The sequence below is a fragment of the Vicia villosa genome, linkage group LG4 (genome assembly GCF_029867415.1).
Source record: "Vicia villosa cultivar HV-30 ecotype Madison, WI linkage group LG4, Vvil1.0, whole genome shotgun sequence".
Lineage (NCBI taxonomy): Eukaryota > Viridiplantae > Streptophyta > Magnoliopsida > Fabales > Fabaceae > Vicia > Vicia villosa.
The window spans coordinates 8150635-8172767 of record NC_081183.1 but is presented as its reverse complement, the minus strand read 5'-3'; the positions used below and the strand labels follow the sequence as shown (position 1 = coordinate 8172767).

Below are 22133 nucleotides of genomic sequence, written 5' to 3'. Positions count from 1 at the left end.
CTTAAGCAAAATTCATATTATTGTTATCATCAAAACTAAGATAATTGATCAGAACAAATCTTGTTCTAACAATTACTGGGACACTGATCAATACTCAGCTTGAATTGAGGGTTTGTTGGAGTCACAACTGGCTTCGAATTCGATATACCAAACTTTTCAAGAATCTTCCGTAGATATGCCTTTTGAGATAAGCATAACTTCGACTTCTTTCTATCTCTTCGAATGTTAATTCCAAGAATCCTGGAAGCAGCTCCCAGATCCTTCATATCGAACTCCTTATTGAGTTCAGCCTTGACCCTCGTCACATCTTCAACATTGTTGCTTGCTATGAGAATATCATCCACATAAAGCAACAAAATAACAAATGAATTACCAGATCGAAATCTGAAGTAAACGCAGTGGTCGAACTGACTTCTAATGAAACTTATGCGTGCCATGAACTTGTCGAATCTCCTATTCCACTGTCGAGGAGATTGTTTCAGCCCATACAAAGATCTCTTTAACTTGCACACATAATCTTCCTTCCCCTTTTCGACATACCCTTCAGGTTTCCTCATCAGGATCGTTTCATCTAAATCACCATACAAGAACACAGTCTTCACATCCATCTGTTCTAGTTCAAGATCGAACTGTGCCACCATGGCAAGCAACATTCGAATGGACCTATGCTTCACAACAGGAGAAAACACATCATGGAAGTCGACACCTTCTTTCTGAGTGAAACCCCTTGCAACTAACCTTGCCTTGTATCTTTTCGACGTCACTCCTTCAATTCCTTCCTTAACTTTGAAAATCCATTTACAGCTGACTAACCTTGCCCCAGCAGGTTTCTTGATCAGTTCCCAGGTATGATTATCATGAAGAGATTTTATCTCATCATCCATGGCCTTCAGCCATTCAGTCTTATTTCGACTCCTCATAACTTCCTTATAGTCTCTAGGTTCTTCGTCTAGAACCTCACTTGCAGAGATTAAGGCATAAGCTATAAGATCTGCATATCCAAGTCTCTGAGGTGGCTTGATGACTCTTCTCGACCTATCTCTCGACAATAGGTAGTCATCGTCAGTTTCCTCAATTTCAGCATCTTCTGCTTCTTCTTCGACTTCATCTGGGATATGCAATTCAGCATCAACATGCTCCACCTCAACAGGAATCTCAACCTGTTCCAGCTCTTCGTCAGATGTTTCTGTACTTCGACCAACATCATCAGTTTTCTTAAAAGCCATTTCAGCTTCATTGAAAACTACATCTCGACTGGTGATACACCTCCTGTGACCTGGCTCTAGGCACCATAGCCTATAAGCTTTGACTCCTTCAGGGTATCCCATGAACAAGCATTTCAGAGCTCTAGGTTCGACCTTTTTTTGCCTAATGTGAGCATAGGCTACGCAGCCAAATACTCTCAGTTTGTCGAGATCTGGTGGATGTCCCGACCAAACTTCTTCAGGTGTCTTCATATCTAACGCTGTCGAAGGACATCTGTTTATCAGATATGTTGCTGTCGAAACAGCCTCAGCCCAGAACACCTTTGTTAACCCCGCACTAGTCAACATGCATCTGACTCTCTCCCAAATAGTTCGATTAAACCTTTCAGCCAAACCATTTTGCTGTGGAGTACCTGCAGTAGTTCTATGCCTTGCAATACCAGAGGCAGCACAAAAACTGTCGAATGCCTCATTGCAAAATTCAAGGCCATTGTCGGTTCTCAACCTCTTGACCTTTCTGCCAGTCTGATTTTCAACCAGAGTCTTCCAACTTTTGAAATTCTCAAAAGTTTCATCCTTAGTCTTCTGGATGAATACCCATAATTTTCTGGAATAATCATCTACTATGGATAGAAAATACCTTGCTCCTGAATGTGATGGACACCTTGCAGGCCCCCAAAGATCAGCATGGATGTAATCAAGGGATCCATGTGTTCTTTGTTTGCCTTTGTTGAACTTCACTCTGCAAGATTTTCCAAGTACACAGGGTTCACAAAACTTCAGCTTTTCGACTTTGTCTCCACCAAGCAGATTTTGTTTCCCTAATTCGACCAGACCCCTTTCACTGACATGGCCCAATCTCATGTGCCAGATTTCTATTTTCGACAAAGGTTTCGTGGATGCAACATTTGTCGAACCACTTACAACTTCAGCCTCAAGGGTATACAAGCCTTGTTTCTTCACGCCTCTCAAGACTTCCTTCGAACCCTTCATGACTCTTAGGATACTTTTCTCTCCTTGGAAAACATATCCTTTCTTGTCGAATTCACCAAGAGAAAGTAGATTTCTCTTCAAATCAGGAACATACCTGACTTCAGTCAACAACCTTATTGACTCATCATGGAGCTTGAATCTCACAGATCCAACACCTACAATCTTGCAAGCCTTGTTGTTTCCCAGCAATACTGATCCACCATCTTGATCACATAATTCCTCGAACAAGTCTTTGTTTGGAGTCATGTGCCAAGTGCAACCTGAATCCATAATCCACTCCTTCTTAGAGTCACTGCTTGAAACCACAAGAACATCAGATGATTCGAAATCATCTTGAACAATGGCAGCGATTCCATTATCCTTACCTCCATGATATTTCAAGCGTTCAGGGCACACCTTTCTTGTGTGACCCTCCTTCTTACAATGGTAGCATCAAATGCCAGATGCTTCGCCACTGTAAGTCTTCGACTGGCTTTTGCCTTTCCTCTTGTCGAACTTACCATCCTTTCGTAAGAGTTTTCCTTTAACGGCCAAACCTTCGCCAACAGTCGAAGGTTTATGCTCCTTTCGTTCATTCAAGTCCTTAGAGTACAAGGCTGATTGAACTTCTTCAAACGTCAGGGACTCCCTTCCATACAAGAGAGTTTCTTTGAAGTGAGCATGTGATCGAGGCAAAGAACACAATAGTAACAGCGCTTGATCTTCATCATCGATCTTCACATCAATATTTTCAAGATCAAGAATCAGCTTGTTGAACATATCCAACTGCTCAGCCAATACTTTGTCTTCAATCATCTTGAATGAATACAAAGCTTGCTTCAGGTAGAGTCGATTTACCAGCGATTTGGTCATATACAAACTTTCAAGTTTCACCCATAACCCTGATGCTGTCGTCTCCTTTGATACCTGCCGGAGAACCTTATCACCAAGGCTCAACAAAATTGCGCTGTGTGCTTTCTCGATCATATTCGTCTTCTCCGCTGCCGTCAATTCTGCATTCATGGCTGCCTCTCCCTTCAACGCTTCCAAACAACGTGCTGAACCAGTAGAGCTTTCATCTTCAAGCGCCACAGACCGAAATCATTCACTCCGGTGAACTTTTCAATCTCATACTTTGTTGAAGGCATCTTCTCCACGCTCACCGCACCAATTTGTTGTGAATTCAATGCCACGAACAAAGTATAAAATAAGGGATGAATAAAGGACACGGAAGAAGAGGAACACAATAATTGGTTATAACTGCTATTCTTTCACTTTCTCTTAGAACAAGATTACAATTTTACAAGAATAACAAATAACCTCTCTCACCCTAAATTAGGATTTGCAGCTTAGCAATGATGAGAGACTAATATGCTATTTATAATAAAACCTAACATACTAACTAATGGATTTTTTCAGCAAGACCCATTACACAAGCCAACTTAATAAACAAGCTAACTTAACAAATTAGGGTTTAAACACTAAAACCTAATTTAACATGCTAACAACCCTAGTATCTTCAACATTTGCATGCTAGACCCATCTTCGACTACAGCATGCACACTTCGACACCAGCATGTGAACAATCCTTCGACTTCATGCTTAACTCTGTCGAACTGTCGAACCAAGAAGTTACCCTTCGACAATACTAGAGTTCGATCCAATATCTCACAATTTTCTTGTTTATTTTACAGGGTATTCAAAATTTTGTAAATAAAAAAATAGGATATTCTAAATTTGAGGAACAACCCATGTTAAAAGCTCAAACTTTTATAGTCAACAAAAATAAAATAAAATAAAATAAGGAAGAAGAGGTTCTCATATTTAAAACATGTGTGTGCACCTCTCCTACCTTAACTTTCATTTCTTCCCGTGAAAATATTTCAGGACCACCTTTTATTTTATTTTCATCTTTCACTTTTATCATATAGCTCAATTGCACATTATATAAATTGATATAATTAGTTTTTTCTTATATGATATAAACACTTTTTATTCGATACAAAATTTAGTAAAAGCTCATCAACTACTTACTCTATAGAAACATTAAATTATATGGACGCTATTTATTTATTCACTTTTAAAAAGATAGAATTTCAAGGTAATAATTTTTCAAACCAAGAAGATTTATAATAATTTTCTAAAGAGAATTTATTAATGGTCATTTGACCACTCTAAAGAATTAAAAAATTATAATTGATAATTTTTCAAATTAAACGAGGAGAAATCAACATGATTAATTATCTAAAGAGACTTTAAGAAAATAATCGAAAATTTCAACGAGTAAAAAAAATGAGAAATTGATGTTTCAACATTTCGAAAGCCATAAAATTATAAGAACGAGAAAGAAAAAACTCAAAACAATTTTTTTGTGTACTTTAAAATATAACAAGAAAATTCTTTATATAATAAAGTAAACTAGTTAAAATATCTCAGCTAAATAATGTGAGACTAAAAAGTTTTTTCCACTATCACAAAATAATATGAATATTGACATAATAATGTTGCAACAAAATATTGAAAAGATAAGATCAAATAAAATATTAAGGTTCTAATAGATTCTATCACAATTATAAAATAATTTTATTTAGGATTCTACTTTTCATATGAATTTTGATAAAGTTTTATTTATATTGCAAAAGAATCTTGAAAAAGCCGACAAATTGGCAATCTCCATCAGAATCCAAAGTGGTATCTGATATTGTGGTTGAGAATTAAGGAGGATAATGGACGATTATGAGCATCACATGCATTAGTCTCATATGAAACCAATAATAATGGAGAGTAGGGCATAAATAATTGAGAGGTAACATCAAAAAAATAGTAATTGCCCCATGGGAAAAAGGTTTACCTTATGCAAGAAAAGGAAAAAGAAGCAAAACAACATAGTATCAACAATAACAGCTATGCTATTTTGGACAAGGTTCTTTTAAGTTTTAATACCATATGTAAACAAGTATCTTTTATATTATATAAAACTTAGAGATGATAGAAAGATCAATCCGCTCTTTTTCGATCCGCCCCGTTATCAATCCTTCTAAGATGGAATTGGCTAATTAAAAGTGTTTTATTAAGTTAGTTACTCTAGTAGTGATTGTCAGTGGATTTAAAATGGAAGATCACGGTTCGATTACCTGCAAATACAATCGAAAGTGGTTGAAAGCACTTGATATCGAAATTGACACCTGAACCGGATTAATCAGTCTAGTAGACCAGATACTAGTAGTAAAAATTAAAATAAAAGTGTAGAATTAAAAACTTTACTATGCTAATTTGGTCAATATTTTTCTTAAATATATGAATTATATTATTCTAAAAATAATATAAAATTAAAATATGAGACTAATGACATTATCAAAAATAATAAAAAATTACTATTCATATATCCATATTTATTTACTTAAATCTATTTAATAAGTCAACAATTTAATTAAAAAATCCATGAGTTTGTCAAATTTATCAACCCTCCGAACACCCTAGAGGCATGGTGGTCTGTTTGTAACAATAACAAATCTAGGCAATGTATCCTTGTCCTGAAGGCCGGTATCATATATATCTTATATTTTATTTGGGAAGCGCGAAACTGGAACAGATTCAGGAATATCTCTACCTCTTAAAAACATATCATTCATAAAATTCAACAACGTTTGATTCTCACGGGACGTAAAACCACAACCACATCTTGTTCTTCAATGGAGGATTTTCAAATCATAAAAGCTTTCAATGTTCGTATTAATATCTTCAAAACTCTTAGAATCATTGAAGTCCTATGACATCCTTCTCCTTGATTGGGTAAAGTGTAATTGTGATGATCATACAACCTCAATTCTGCCGGTTGCAGGGGGATTTTTTGAACTGTCAAGGTGTTTTCTCTTGGCCTTCGTAGATAATGTGTTATGACATTCTTCTTCCTCAGCAGAGTTCACTGCAGTCACTAAAGCTATGGAAATTGCGATGGATAAGGGTTGGAATAAGTTATGGATTGAATCGGGGTTTTCTCAATGTCGTCCAAGCTTTCCACAAGTCTTCTTTGGTGCCTTGGCAAATTCATAACAGGTGGGATGCTTCTATGCTTCTGTTTATTTCTTTGTGAATATAAGCATTTATGTCTCTCGTAACTTTTGAGAAGGAAACTTTTATGCTTACTTTTTGGTGACTTTTTGGCTAATATTGATTTAACTTGTAACTATCTAACCATCTTCGAATTTATATCTATGGGCATTAGGAAGTATTTTTGTATAAAACAGATTTAGAATGTCTTTTTATAGATTTTCTAATTTTTCTTAGGTTGATTTTTAAAGTCTTTTAGAGAGGATTTTGGTCTAGTCCTCCTCTCTTTTTGAGTTTCATCTTTCTTTCTTTTTTTTTAATATAAACCTCATTAATAAAAATTATAAAAAATATGAAACTAAATTTATGAAACGAAAAATAAGTATATTTATTAACTATTTCTCTAATCTTGTTTTAAAATTTTAAAAAATTGTAGTTCATAAAAAAATTTATGAACTTAACTTATGCATTTGACGTCTAATTCATAGCTTCTATAAAAAGAAATTGTCAAGAGCATTAAAATGACTATTACGCAAATCAAATTTAGGATGTAGTTGTCTTCTTACAAAATTTAATTAAAATAATTGAGTTTACTATTTAGAAAACTAATTTGTTTTTGTCTAAATGAAAATGGGTATGACACCCAAATAGTGGAGAGAGATGATTGATAACGTGACTATCCTCCTTTTTTCTTTTTTTCAAAGTATAGTATATTAATAATTGATTACTCTTTTTCTCATGATGATATTTCTCAATAGAAATAAGCTATAGTATCCAACCCTCTTCCTTTACATTTTCTTTAAAACAGGTTGAAATTCACATGGTGTGACCCACATGAGCTTATTCATTCAATCATATAAGAATATTGGAGAACAAGCATTGAAGAATTTGTTAGTACTTTATGGATATTTATTAAAAATACTCATTGCTTTTGAGATGAGAAGGAAAATCATATGATCTAATTGTTTTAGTTTTTTATTTGATGATGCAATTGGTTTGATTTATGAAAAAATTTAAATATGATTCAATCATATTTGCATACAATTTTGTTAAAAAATTCTAAGTGTTTCTCTTATTGAAGATGGATATAAAAGCAAAATAAACTTGAGATAACTTTGAATTAATGATCTTTCAATTTTTGCATCATCAAGCTTATGATTAGAATATATAGAAAAAATTTAGTGTAGAATTGATCTAAAGAATAATAAGAAGGGTTAAATAAATTTCTGGTCCTTTTAAAAATATATCAGATTTTGTTTTTAGTCCCTTTAAATATTTTTTTTAAAGAATAGTCTCTCTAAAATTTTTTATCCATATTTTTGGTCCCTCCTATTAACGTCCGTTAACAGAGCTGATGTGACACTAACACGTGACAGTGCCACCTATCAAATTGCTGACGTGGCATACCACGTGGCCAAAGTCAACATGATAATTGAGTCTATAAAATTTCATAGCAAATTCGTAACAAAAATCATAGCTAATTTCTAATTCTGAAAAATACAATCAGTTTATATTGATACTTGGTGCTACATGTAAGTCTGTTTCATTTCATTTGACCCTTTAATTTCATAACACATTAATGTAAGATCTAAATTATTGCATCATATTTATTTCTACTAATATTACTATATCCATGCAACTAATTTTCATTAAAATGTGTAATTGTTATATGGTCAACATATCCAAAAAATGTGTCATTTACCAAGGAATATGTAACATGTAACACCCATATATAATTACATGCATCAAATCATATAAATATACATGAATCCAAGTATTTGGTACTGAAATACCAATAAGTTCCTAGTCAACACATTATACATATTAATGCCCAAATACAAAAGTTCTACACAATGGCATAATACATACAAGATGTTCAAAAGTAAAAATACTAAGAACTAGATCAAACAATGATCTCAAAAGAACTCCACAACGGAAGCTTCGCCATATCCAAAAATAAGTACAAGGAATAAGGAAATTAAACTTCTTTCTCCTTACCCTTCGCGGAACCTGTAGTACCTGAAATCAATATATAATGGGGTGAGATATAAAATCCCAGTGGGTTCCCTATCCTATGGATCCTCTCGGCTTTACAAGGTTCTAGCCTATAAATCTCAAGTCATAAGGAACTAGACCTTGAGTTCTCACACTATCATTATATGGAATCATACTTAGAGTTCAACAACTCAACACAAGATTACTAATCGGAAACCAATACCAAGGCATCCCCATATTCCCGTCCCCTTCTACGTCTAGGAGGTGGCACGAGTCATGGATCCTTTGGAAAATCTTGACATACGACATGGATTCGGACTCATGAGCCTTTCCCCATGAATCGTCACTTCACATGGCCCGTACACCATCACAAGTCTCTACCCGTAGGTTCCATTCGTACACAACAGCGGGAATCAAACCTGCCAAGATTATTGTGCCTCTCTGCACGGTGAATGCCTGTTAGCATTCAAAGGAAAAATAAAGAAATAAAGAAAATACAACGGTTCCGATTAATACATCAACAATGGTGATCGCTTCCGCAAATCACTAGGCCTGTTAGCCTTTCCTCATAAGATTCCAACACGTATGTTCCATATAATGTCTCATCCTAGGTTTCTTTGTTAAGCTACACAACCTAACAATTCCTAGTTTTCCTCACTTATTCTTATTCACATAACAATGTAGTTATTCAACCCTCTTGATATAACACATATAACAAGGTATTACCAATCCACCTGCAATAGAACTCAAACAACAATTTTAGAGTACATAAGCATCATACCAAGAGCATAACGTCCTCATGGTTCCAAAATATACACCACTATAAAGTACACACTCCTAGCCTATTACTGCTTCGAACGGCGGTTAAAACAGTTTTACGGTTAAAAAGTTACGATTGAAACAATGTTCATTAATCTAAGAAAATTTGGTTAAGAAAGCTTCAGTTCGCGCCGCGCAACAACTAGATCGCGCCGCGAACCCTCTGGCAGAAGCAAACTCTCATAATATCCACAATGTTCGCGCCGCTAACTGAACTACGCGCCGCCAACCTCTGGCAGTGGCAAATCTCTAAGGATTTCCAAAATGTTCGCGCCGCGAACCCTAGTACGCGCCGCGTACTGAAGGCAGAAACAAAACCCCTAAAAACCTGCATGGTTCGCGCCGCGCCGCCCCGTTCGCGCCGCGAAGCGCGCGAGAACTCAGTTCTCAGCTCTGCCTCATACACAGATCCATGGTTCTAAAACCATCTAAATCCATTCACACCTGTTCCAGATCATAATAAGGCATAGATACAACCTATAGATGATATATTTATGGATTGTAACACTTATTCATAATCATAGATGAATTCGATCCAAAACCTAGGTTTGCATAAAACCCCTAACCAAACTAAGATTCACATCCATAACAATCTATAAGTTTCTAACTAGAACCCACCTCGATTAAGAGTCGTTGATGTCGAAGATGAGTTGATTCGGCGGAGAAATGGTGAAGATCCGAACTTTTCTTTCCTCTTGCTCCTCTTGCTCTTCCTTCTCTCTACTCTTCTCTCTAACTTTGGCTTTCAAGAAGAATAATGAAGAAGAAAAGCAAAATGAAGGATATAAGAAAATATCTTTAAGTTAACACTACTAACTTAATGTCCAAAAGTATCTCTAACGTATCAATTGATAAAACCTCAGCGTCAGTTAATACATTAGAGCATTTAATTAATACGGGGTATTACATCCTTCCCCACTTAAATAGAAATTCGTCCTCGAATTTAAGAATTACCTGAAAAGGTGAGGGTAAGCATCCCGCATTTCCGATTCAAGTTCCCATGTAGCATCACCCGGATGTGTCACATCCCACTGAACCTTGACAAGAGGAATCTCCTTGTTGCGTAACACTTTAGTCTCTCTTCCTACGATACGGCTCGGTAAGGGTTCAAAAGTCAAATCTGATTCTATCTCAATCGCATCTGGTAACACCGGCTGGAGAGGATCGGGAATAAACTTTCGTAGTTGAGACACGTGAAAAACATCATGCATTTCAGATAGAGAAGGCGGTAAGGCTAAACGGTAAGCTACTTCACCAATCCTCTCTAGAATCTCATACGGTCCCACGTATCTCGGACTTAATTTCCTCGACTTAAACGGTCCTTTCAACCTCAACCTCGGAGTAACCTTCAAGAATACATGGTCACCTTCCCTAAACTCCAAAGGCCTCCTACGGTTATCCGCATAACTCTTCTGACGATCCTGTGCTTGTTTAACCTTCTCACGAATCATTCTAATCTTGTCCGTGGTCTCTTGAATAATTTCGGGTCCCAAAATTCTATCATCACCAACTTCTGACCAACACAACGGTGTTCTACATTTTCTCCCATACAATGCCTCATAAGGTGCCATACCGATACTCGCATGATAACTGTTATTGTATGCAAATTCAATCAATGGTAAAAGCTCCTTCCAATTTCCTCTACTTTCAAGCACACAAGCTCTTAACATATCTTCCAAGGTTTGTATCGTTCGTTCTGTTTGACCATCCGTTTGAGGGTGGTTCGACGTGCTCAAACATAATTTAGATCCCATCGCTTGTTGAAAAGCTCTCCAAAACCTTGAAGTGAACTTTGGATCTCTATCCGACACAATACTAGAGGGTACACCGTGCAACTTCACAATCTCTGCGACAAATAACCGTGCAAGATGACTTGCCTTGTAAGTAGTCTTCACGGCCAAGAAATGTGCAGATTTCGTCAACCGATCCACAATAACCCAAATAGAATCATATCCACCTTGAGTACGAGGTAAACTAACCGCAAAATCCATTGAAATACTATCCCACTTCCATATTGGAATCTCTAGTGGTTGTAACAATCCACCCGGCCTTTGATGTTCAATCTTTACTTGTTGGCACACCGCACACTCTGATACGTACACTGCGACATCTCTTTTCATTCCGGACCACCAATAATCCCCTTTTAAATCTTGGTACATTTTTGAAGAACCCGGATGTATAGTGAAAGCACCCTTGTGAGCTTCATCCAAAATCCTCCTTTTCAATAACGCATCATCCGGAACACAAATCCTCTGATTAAACATAATCACCCCATCTGTAGCTTGAGTAAAACCTGGTTGAACCAACACCTCTTGTAACTTAGTATCAGACGCTTGTGCTTGTTGGATGTCGTTTCTCAAAGTAGAATTAACATTCAAGTTTCCCATCAATACTCCATTTTGGGTCCAAACAAATTGAAGGTTGAGATCTCGAAATTTCTCCAATAGTGCATACTCTGACATCATTAATTCGGCCCTCTTTAACACCTTCCGACTCAAAGCATCCGCCACTTTATTTGCTTTGCCTGGATGATACTTCAAGTCAAAATCATAATCCTTTAAGTATTCCATCCACCGCCTCTGACGCATATTCAACTCCTTTTGATCGAATAGGTACTTTAAACTCTTGTGGTCACTGAACATTTCAAAATGAACTCCATACAAGTAATGACGCCACACCTTTAGGGTAAAAACAACCGCAGCCAATTCTAAATCATGAGTTGGATAATTCTCTTCGTGAACCTTTAACTGTCGAGATGTGTATGCTACCACCTGACCATCCTGCATCAATACTCCTCCTAACCCTTTCTTGGAAGCATCGCAAAATACTTCGTAGGACTTATTTGGATCAGGAACGATTAAAACAGGAGCAGTCGTCAATCTTTCCTTCAAACCCATGAAACTCTGTTCACACCCCGAATCCCAATCATAAGGACACTCCTTCCGAGTAAGTCTAGTCATTGGTAAAGCCAATTGAGAAAACCCTTTTATAAATCTTCTGTAGTAGCCGGCTAAGCCCAAGAAACTTCGGACTTCTGAGACATTGCTCGGTCTCTCCCAATTAATTACCGCTTCGATTTTTGTCGGGTCCACTGCCATACCTCCTTGAGATATAACATGACCAAGAAATCTTACCTCTGTCATCCAAAACTCACACTTACTTAACTTAGCAAACAATTGGTTTTCTTGCAGTACCGACAGAACAATCCTCAGGTGTTCTTCGTGCTCTTGTGGAGTACGAGAATAAATAAGAATGTCATCGATAAAGACTACCACAAATTGATCTAAGTAAGGCTGAAATAACCGATTCATATAATCCATGAAAACAGCTGGAGCATTCGTAACACCGAAAGGCATCACCAAGAATTCATAATGACCATAACGGGTTCTGAATGCAGTCTTTGGCACATCTGAGCTCTTCACACGGATTTGGTGATAACCTGACCGCAAATCAATCTTCGAGAACACACAGGCTCCTTTCAATTGATCTAACAAGTCGTTTATCCTAGGCAAAGGGTATTTGTTCTTGATGGTGGCCTTATTCAACCGACGGTAATCAATACATAGTCTCATCCCACCATCCTTCTTCTTTACTAACAACACTGGAGCTCCCCACGGTGAAACACTAGGTCGCACAAAATGTTTAGCCATCAGTTCTTCCAATTGCCCCTTCAATTCTCTTAATTCAAGTGGTGCCATCCGATACGGAGAAACGGATATAGGAGCCGTTTCCGGTACCAGGTCAATAGAGAATTCCACTTCCCTTTCCGGAGGAAGAGAAGTGACATCCTCGGGAAAAACATCGGAAAATTCTCTAACGACAGCAATTTGTGAAACCTCTAACTTGTCACCCGTCTCCTTAGTGAGAACCAACAGAACAGACTTCTCTTTCTCAAACAAGAAATTAATCATACCTACCGTACCTTCTAGTATAGTAGTCAACACATCCTTCGGAGTAGCTTCTTCAGTTGGAATAATGATTAACTTCTCCTCACACCCAATGAACACCGAATTAGCAGAAAGCCAATCCATTCCCAATACAACGTCTACCTTCTTAAGTGGTAAGCAAACAAGATCAATCTGGAAATTCCTACCACCCACAGATAACACACAATTTTCACACACCAACGGTGTCTCTACCATCTCATCCATAGCAGTAGTAACCGCCATAGGAGGAAATAAAGGAGTAGCTTGCAACCCAAGTCGCTTCATACATTGTAATGACACAAAAGAGTGTGTTGCTCCACAATCAAATAGAACAAAACAAGAATGCCCATTAATGAAACACGTACCCGCAATCAAAGAGTTATCACCCTTGGTCTTCTTAGCATCCAAGGTATAAACTCTACCAGTACCCCTTCCTTGAACTTGATTCCTATTCTGAGGACAATTCCTAGCCATATGCCCTTCTTGATGACAATGAAAACATTTCACCCCTTCAAAGGCACATCTTCCGAGGTGATTCTTACCACAACTACGACACACCGGAGGTGCACTAGACCGAGGACCTTGCACTTGCTTTCCTTTGAAAGCTTGTGGCCTAGGTCGAAATTGTTGGCTTGGCCTTCCTCTTTCATGTTGATTCTTCTTCTTCTTCAAATCTTCCTCAGCTTGAACTTTCTTCAAACTAGTCTCGGCCACATAACATTGTCGCAACAACTCCGTATAAGTAGTGAACTCCCTCTGGGACACACTATGTGAGATATCAGCCCTTAAACCAAACAGAAACTGGTCCACCTTCCAACCCTCATCAGGAGCATACGCGGCCTGCCTAGAGTAAGCAGCCAAAATTTCAAACTTCTCAGCATAAGTAGCTACTGACATATTGTCCTGCCTTAACTGCTGGAACTCCAATTCCTTCTTAGTCCTCAGTGAACTAGGAAAGTATTTCTCCATAAAAGTGGTCTTGAAATTCTCCCATTCCTTAGGTACTCCCTGAGTAGTCATCAAAGCAGAAGCACCCTTCCACCACCTCATAGCTGGACCTTTCAGCGAATGAGAAGCAAACACTACCTTGTCCTCTTCACTACAATGCACGATCTCAAAGATTCCTTCTACATTGGCCACCCACTCATGCGCCTTTATAGGATCTAATCCACCATGAAATTCCGGAGGATTCATGCGAATGAAATCCCTATAAGTCCCACCTACAGCTTCGGGCACAACCATTGGGGCATTATGACCGCCATTCATCTGTTGCATCATCTGCAGCATGAACTGATTCTGCTGCTGTTGCATCTGTTGCATGAACTGGGGCCATGGAACATTCACACTGCCATCCGGTGTATTCACTTGTGGAGGTCGTGTGGGGGGTCGACCACGAGTCCTGCGTCCGTCCGCCATGTTCCTGAAGGTTATCAAAATGGGATTAAGTTGATCAGGCTCAATGCCATAGTCATAACACAACAAAACTCATGGGAACACAACACATCTTGGACAGAAAGAAACACTTATAATATCTCATGGCTAGGTCGAGGATACGACCTGCTCTGATACCAACTGTAACACCCATATATAATTACATGCATCAAATCATATAAATATACATGAATCCAAGTATTTGGTACTGAAATATCAATAAGTTCCTAGTCAACACATTATACATATTAATGCCCAAATACAAAAGTTCTACACAATGGCATAATACATACAAGATGTTCAAAAGTAAAAATACTAAGAACTAGATCAAACAATGATCTCAAAAGAACTCCACAACGGAAGCTTCGCCATATCCAAAAATAAGTACAAGGAATAAGGAAATCAAACGTCTTTCTCCTTACCCTTCGCGGAACCTGTAGTACCTGAAATCAATATATAATGGGGTGAGATATAAAATCCCAGTGGGTTCCCTATCCTATGGATCCTCTCGGCTTTACAAGGTTCTAGCCTATAAATCTCAAGTCATAAGGAACTAGACCTTGAGTTCTCACACTATCATTATATGGAATCATACTTAGAGTTCAACAACTCAACACAAGATTACTAATCGGAAACCAATACCAAGGCATCCCCATATTCCCGTCCCCTTCTACGTCTAGGAGGTGGCACGAGTCATGGATCCTTTGGAAAATCTTGACATACGACATGGATTCGGACTCATGAGCCTTTCCCCATGAATCGTCACTTCACATGGCCCGTACACCATCACAAGTCTCTACCCGTAGGTTCCATTCGTACACAACAGCGGGAATCAAACCTGCCAAGATTATTGTGCCTCTCTGCACGGTGAATGCCTGTTAGCATTCAAAGGAAAAATAAAGAAATAAAGAAAATACAACGGTTCCGATTAATACATCAACAATGGTGATCGCTTCCGCAAATCACTAGGCCTGTTAGCCTTTCCTCACAGGATTCCAACACGTATGTTCCATATAATGTCTCATCCTAGGTTTCTTTGTTAAGCTACACAACCTAACAATTCCTAGTTTTCCTCACTTATTCTTATTCACATAACAATGTAGTTATTCAACCCTCTTGATATAACACATATAACAAGGTATTACCAATCCACCTGCAATAGAACTCAAACAACAATTTTAGAGTACATAAGCATCATACCAAGAGCATAACGTCCTCATGGTTCCAAAATATACACCACTATAAAGTACACACTCCTAGCCTATTACTGCTTCGAACGGCGGTTAAAACAGTTTTACGGTTAAAAAGTTACGATTGAAACAATGTTCATTAATCTAAGAAAATTTGGTTAAGAAAGCTTCAGTTCGCGCCGCGCAACAACTAGATCGCGCCGCGAACCCTCTGGCAGAAGCAAACTCTCATAATATCCACAATGTTCGCGCCGCTAACTGAACTACGCGCCGCCAACCTCTGGCAGTGGCAAATCTCTAAGGATTTCCAAAATGTTCGCGCCGCGAACCCTAGTACGCGCCGCGTACTGAAGGCAGAAACAAAACCCCTAAAAACCTGCATGGTTCGCGCCGCGCCGCCCCCGTTCGCGCCGCGAAGCGCGCGAGAACTCAGTTCTCAGCTCTGCCTCATACACAGATCCATGGTTCTAAAACCATCTAAATCCATTCACACCTGTTCCAGATCATAATAAGGCATAGATACAACCTATAGATGATATATTTATGGATTGTAACACTTATTCATAATCATAGATGAATTCGATCCAAAACCTAGGTTTGCATAAAACCCCTAACCAAACTAAGATTCACATCCATAACAATCTATAAGTTTCTAACTAGAACCCACCTCGATTAAGAGTCGTTGATGTCGAAGATGAGTTGATTCGGCGGAGAAATGGTGAAGATCCGAACTTTTCTTTCCTCTTGCTCCTCTTGCTCTTCCTTCTCTCTACTCTTCTCTCTAACTTTGGCTTTCAAGAAGAATAATGAAGAAGAAAAGCAAAATGAAGGATATAAGAAAATATCTTTAAGTTAACACTACTAACTTAATGTCCAAAAGTATCTCTAACGTATCAATTGATAAAACCTCAGCGTCAGTTAATACATTAGAGCATTTAATTAATACGGGGTATTACATAACATATCCAAAAAATGTGTCATTTACCAAGGAATTAACAGACTCATTCAATGACAAGTGTGTTAAAAATTTAAAAGAAAGTAAAGTAATAATGCTTAAAAATATAATAAAATATAATTTAATTTATATACACTAACTGTGTTTCACTTTTGTAAGTTTTCTTTAATGTGAATAAAACTAATTAATGTACCATAAAGAAAGCAAAAGAGAATAAGAATAAGAAAAGTGTGAAAATTTTTCTTTATCAGTATAATAATGAAGATAAGCTAGTCAACTATCTAACTAATAATGGAACATGCCACCAAACCGTCTAAATTACCCTTCCTTGCTTTTTAATTAACACTAAGAATTGCCCCTTATCGTAATTTACTAATTCAATTAATTTCAACCAATGAAAATAGTCCTTTTGTACAAATGGCACTTAATTTTTTCAAATTCCTTTTTCCCTCTCATTCTCTTCTATCCACCCTCTTTCCACACTTTTGTCATTTTTAACCCTCTCAGTAATCAATACTATACTTTCCTACATGCTTTTAACCGATTACTCTTTCTCTCTCTTTCCATGAACTCTTCCTTTTCTCTGTTTTCCTTTCTCTTTTCCATTCTAACCCTAGCGACTTCTTCACTATGAGCACGGTCAAATCTACCGCAAATTTATTCAATATCTCAAGAATTCGTTCATTGAAAATGGTAAAGTCGACCCCTTTCAGTTTTGAATCTGTTTGCTTTTATTTTCGTTTACATTTTCGTTTTCATTCAATATCTCAAGAATTTCGTTTACATTCTTACTCTAAATCTGTATTTTTTCGTCCAGGATATCTGAATCCAGTTCAGGGTTTAGGAAAAGTGTTGATTTTGTGAGAGTTTATGAGTTGAAAAGAATGAAATCTACAAGGATCTCTGGTTAAAGATTTGTAGTAAGTATTTTTTTTGGACCTTTCTATGTTTTACTTATCTTTTTATCTCCTTATGATTATTTGTGTTTTATTAGATTTAGATGCATTTCATGTGTCTTTTTTTTCCAGATCTAGAAATTAGAAAGGAGAAGCATCTCAGTGTTGATGCAAGAAAAACAAAAGTACTAGGAAATTAGAAAGGAGCAGCATCTCAGTTTTTCATGTGTAGTTTTTTCCAGATCTTAGTGGATTGTGGTGCATAATGTTTGACATTGATGTTGCAGGGCATTGCGTTTATGGTTATGAAGGCAATGCAGTAGCACATAACAGGAAAATCGAGTCAGCTGGTACTATGAAGTTTATGGTTAATAGGAAACTTTCTGCATTACAATTAGAACGACTAAGGGATTCAAGGAAAATCGAGTCAGCTGGTACTATGAAGTTTTTCCAACTTTTAACAAGACTGGCAAATCCCCTGACTTCCCTTTTGAATGCAACTGCTTCCCCGAGCTTGAGCATGAAAACAAAGTTGGCAACATGGTCTTCTGGGAAAATGAATGCATACAATATGTTGGCATGTCAACTTTTTCCTTAAGACAAATTGTGAAGCAGGTGTGTATTTCTCAATCAAACAATTAAGAGTGCTTCCTGAGACATAACCTCTATTTCTTAATCAATGACAGTATTCCAACAAAAATCTGATTTATGAATTAACTTGCCTTGAAAATTCTTTGGCTTAAGTGAAACAGAAACCAAATGATATTCAATTGTTGTCTCATAACTGAATTCCATTATGCATTTGTTCTTATCAAAACCATATGACATATGTTCTTTCTATATTTTTGCTTAATCGAATGCTAAAGTGTTTTATCAGTTATTTGTTACAACTATATGTATTCGTTACTGAATCATGTATTCGTTGCATCCCACTTCAAAATTAGAATGAAACATATCTTCAATATTCATCTTGATGTTTGATTATGGAAATGTGTTTGTACGTGTCTGTGAATATTCCTGATAATTTTCTATTTGTTTCAGATTAGGGTTAATGAAAGAGTTGTTTGCTCTTAAGGCCGTAATCAAATGCATTGAAGAAGCAAGAAAAGGCCAAGACCGACAAGAAGCAAGAAACTGAAGTAACCTATGGATCCTCTCTAAAATCAAGTGATCCAACTAGAGAAGGCCAAGACCGACAAGAAGCAAGAAACTGAAGTAACAAAACCTCATCCAAATAGGCCTCGTGCTAATGGTGTCGAATATGGTCCTTATGTCACTAGCGTTACTTCAGACAGAATCTCCTGTGCTAGAGTTGCTTACAGGTACCCTCAATATGTGTATAACCAATCTTATATGTACCCTGGCCCAACTGGAAATCACTGCACCCCTTTCCCGAGTCTGTCAACCTATAATATTGTCTCTCTTAATCCTGAAAATTACTTCGGAAACGGTTACCAGTATCAAGCTACATATCTCCACTAATTAACATAGATATGGTAGGAAAGTGAGGTAGTGTGAAAGATGTGAAGTGGAATTAAGTTTAACAAAATTTATGTTGCTCTAAATAAAATTTTTATCAACCCCTAAAGTTCTTAGACGAAAATACAACAATTAATGATAAAACTGTCGGCTGTCTTAGTGTATCAGCAGTAAATGATAATTCTTTAACAACTATGATGTTTGGGTGGATGGGGAAAGATTTATGTTAGCAGAACCACCTGAGGTAGTTCAGGAACGAAATGATAATTCTCATGGTGTAAACTTCACAGATTCACCTGAGCCCATTCACAGAATCATAACTAAGAAAAATGTTTTGATACAGTTAAATTAAAAAAAGTAAATTAATGTTTGGATATGTTGATGTGTAAAGCTAGGTGTGCTTTTTAATTCATTTGCAATTGTTCCGTTGTAGATCGATTTTGCATTTGATGTTGCTGATGGTGTAGAAGGAACATTTGTTACTATCATTTGACGGCGGAAACAGAAAAGTGAGGAATCCATAATACAGGAGAAGGTTAGTTGATATATATTTTTCTTTTGAATTTACTTGTGAAAATTGACTTTCATGTTTTGATGATGATTGATTTCCCTACCTTTTTCTCCTTTTGTTTTCAGTTCATACTGAATGTTGTCGATAAACTAGCGTTCATTATCGAAGAAAGCCAGTATAAAGTTGGTCTGGAAGGTTCTATTCCAGTTTTAATTCAGCCTGCAAGCATTTGTGCTAATTATAAGCTTTTTGATTATTTCTGGTGTATATTTGCTTTTATATGAAAGTGTTCCTTGTAGCTTAACTGGTTGGCAATTTGCTTTTAATATGAAAGCGTTCTTTGTTGCAAAAAATCCTTGATAAAGTTGATGGTGTTGTCGACCATGGTGTCATTTCGAAAATCCCGTTAATTTTCTCTCTCAAATTTTATATGACAATGACAAATATAAAGGTGTATCTCATTTAGTTTTGTTCTTATGTAACACAGATGCACAGTGGTAGTTGCCTCTCCTAATGGGTTGAAAGTTTTGGAAAAAATTGACTACAAATATAGTAGGGATAGACTTCACTATGTAAGAGGATATTTGCACCTCATATAGCCGCCTCTTGTCACTGGAAATACTGTTTTTTCTATACTCTTTGTTGATTACCCTGTCGACAAAGTTTCCTGTTATGTATCAGATGATAGTTCATCTATGTTAACTTTTGAAGCCTTATCAGGGAAATCAGAGAAATCGGAAAAATCTGCGCAGCTATATAAATAAGCTATTATTGATGTTCAGCAGAGAAATCAATGTCAAGGTGTAAAGGTAGGTTTGTTAATTTGTGTTAGCTGGTTAGGATTGTAGAATGAGTAAATTAGTAAGTGGTTGGTTATGTATGCTATTAGGGCCTTAAGATTTTTCTGCCTTAGTGGTATGGCTAATTGTGTTCTTTTTTTTCTTTAAGTCTTAAGATATTTTTGCCTTAGTGGTATAAGTTTCTTTTATGGTCCATCTTTTCTAAACTTCAGTGACTGTCATGGCTTTGGAACCCATAGCATCTTATGAGGCCATAAATTTTGTCATGTATATCTGGATTTCTTCCACAATATTTCATTGTTGTCGAAAACATTTTTACCTTGAATCATCATTTTGTATTGCAACCGTAGGTGCTGAAATCACTGACCAATATGAGAAATCTCAATTTAGAAAGTTACAAGAAAGGTGCTTCCCTGTTTTTTTTTTACTCACAATGCTAATATATGCGTGATTTTTAAATTTCATCCTTAAACTACATGGCTAATTGGCTATAATGTTACAGATTAAGATTAAGGATGCACTGTCAAAGCTACAAGTATTCAATGCCACACCTTTATCGTTTTGTAGTTCAATGCCTTGAGTAATATAATATTTAACTTCTTTATGGTGTATGGTGCATTCCAAAAGTATGTGCAGACCATTAATTTGTTTCGCTTGCCAAAGCTACAAGTATTTAATGTCAGACCATTAATTTGTTTCACTTGAGACTATAACATGACACAAATTTGCTTTGAAACTATAACAAATTTAAATTTATTAATGTGCATACCTTTGGCTCGCCTTGAGAAGCTAATATGGATCGAAGAAGATCAAAAGGATATGAACCAACAGTAGCTGCACACCCAGCTAGGGCGCCACTGACATATGATAGATAAGGGCTCAAATTAGTGTGGTTCTATGCACAAACAAAAAGCAACCCAAGAATCCCTATAACTCTATAATTATATAAGATATAGTTCATTTCCTGTTGCATAGATATATTTCTAGAGCAAGCTGTGTGCATGTGCTTAGATTTTGGCTTGCAACTACAGTGTATGTGCTTATAATTTTATTTAAATAAGTTATATATCAATTAAAATTGAAAACTATTAATCTAAGAAGTTTTCACGGAGCATTCAGCTTAATACGTTTTTTTCTTAATCAACAAAATATTATAAATATTTATAATTAGCATAAACTCATTATTTTTACGGGACAATATAACTGCAATACCTTTTTTACTTAAACAATAAAATATTATAAACATTTATAATCATAAATTCAAGTTTTTCAATTCCTCCTATTATTTGAATAAAATATGAGATGTTTGGAACAATTTATAGCTTAAATTGTATACAATAAAATTTATTATTTCATATTTTATAATTGCATTTAAATAAATTATATACCAATTAATATTGAAAATTATTCATCTAAGAAGTTTTTACGGGACACTATCAACACAATACGTTTTTTATTTTAATCAACAAAATATTATAAATTTATAATTAACAGAAATTCACTATTTTTACGGGACACTATCACAACAATACCTTTTTTACTTAAACAATAAAATAAAATAAATATTTATAATCATTAGTGATATTTATAAATATTTATAGTTATTAGTCATATTTGTAAATATTTATATTTATTAGACATATTAAATATTTATAAATATTTATAGTTATTAGTCATATTTATAAATATTTATATTTATTAGACATATTAAATTTATTAAGTTGGTGATTTGATAAATATTTATTTTTAAGAATTTTCAGTTATTAGTGATTTTATAATAACAATTGTATATCACCAACAACCTAGCCTTATTGAATTAACTAAGACGCGAATGCCTATTGCATTTTCATGTTTTTTTTTTTTACATAGCTATTATATATAGCTTCAATACATCTATATTATGT

At 36.2% G+C, this 22133-nt stretch overlaps 1 long non-coding RNA gene across 5 annotated transcripts; it reads left to right on the top strand.

Moving 5' to 3' along the window:
* The first annotated feature begins 17078 nt into the window (after positions 1 to 17078).
* On the top strand, positions 17079 to 21415 carry LOC131594426 (uncharacterized). Of its 5 annotated transcripts, none has more exons than XR_009281377.1 (7): positions 17079 to 17236; positions 17361 to 17463; positions 17572 to 17624; positions 17727 to 18054; positions 18481 to 18761; positions 19352 to 19453; positions 19555 to 21415. It is a non-coding gene; the product is annotated as an uncharacterized LOC131594426 (long non-coding RNA). The 5 variants fall into 5 exon arrangements; XR_009281378.1 differs by having other exon boundaries at positions 17572 to 18054; positions 19555 to 19624; positions 19917 to 21415; XR_009281375.1 differs by lacking the exon at positions 17572 to 17624.
* The last annotated feature ends 718 nt before the right edge of the window (positions 21416 to 22133 follow it).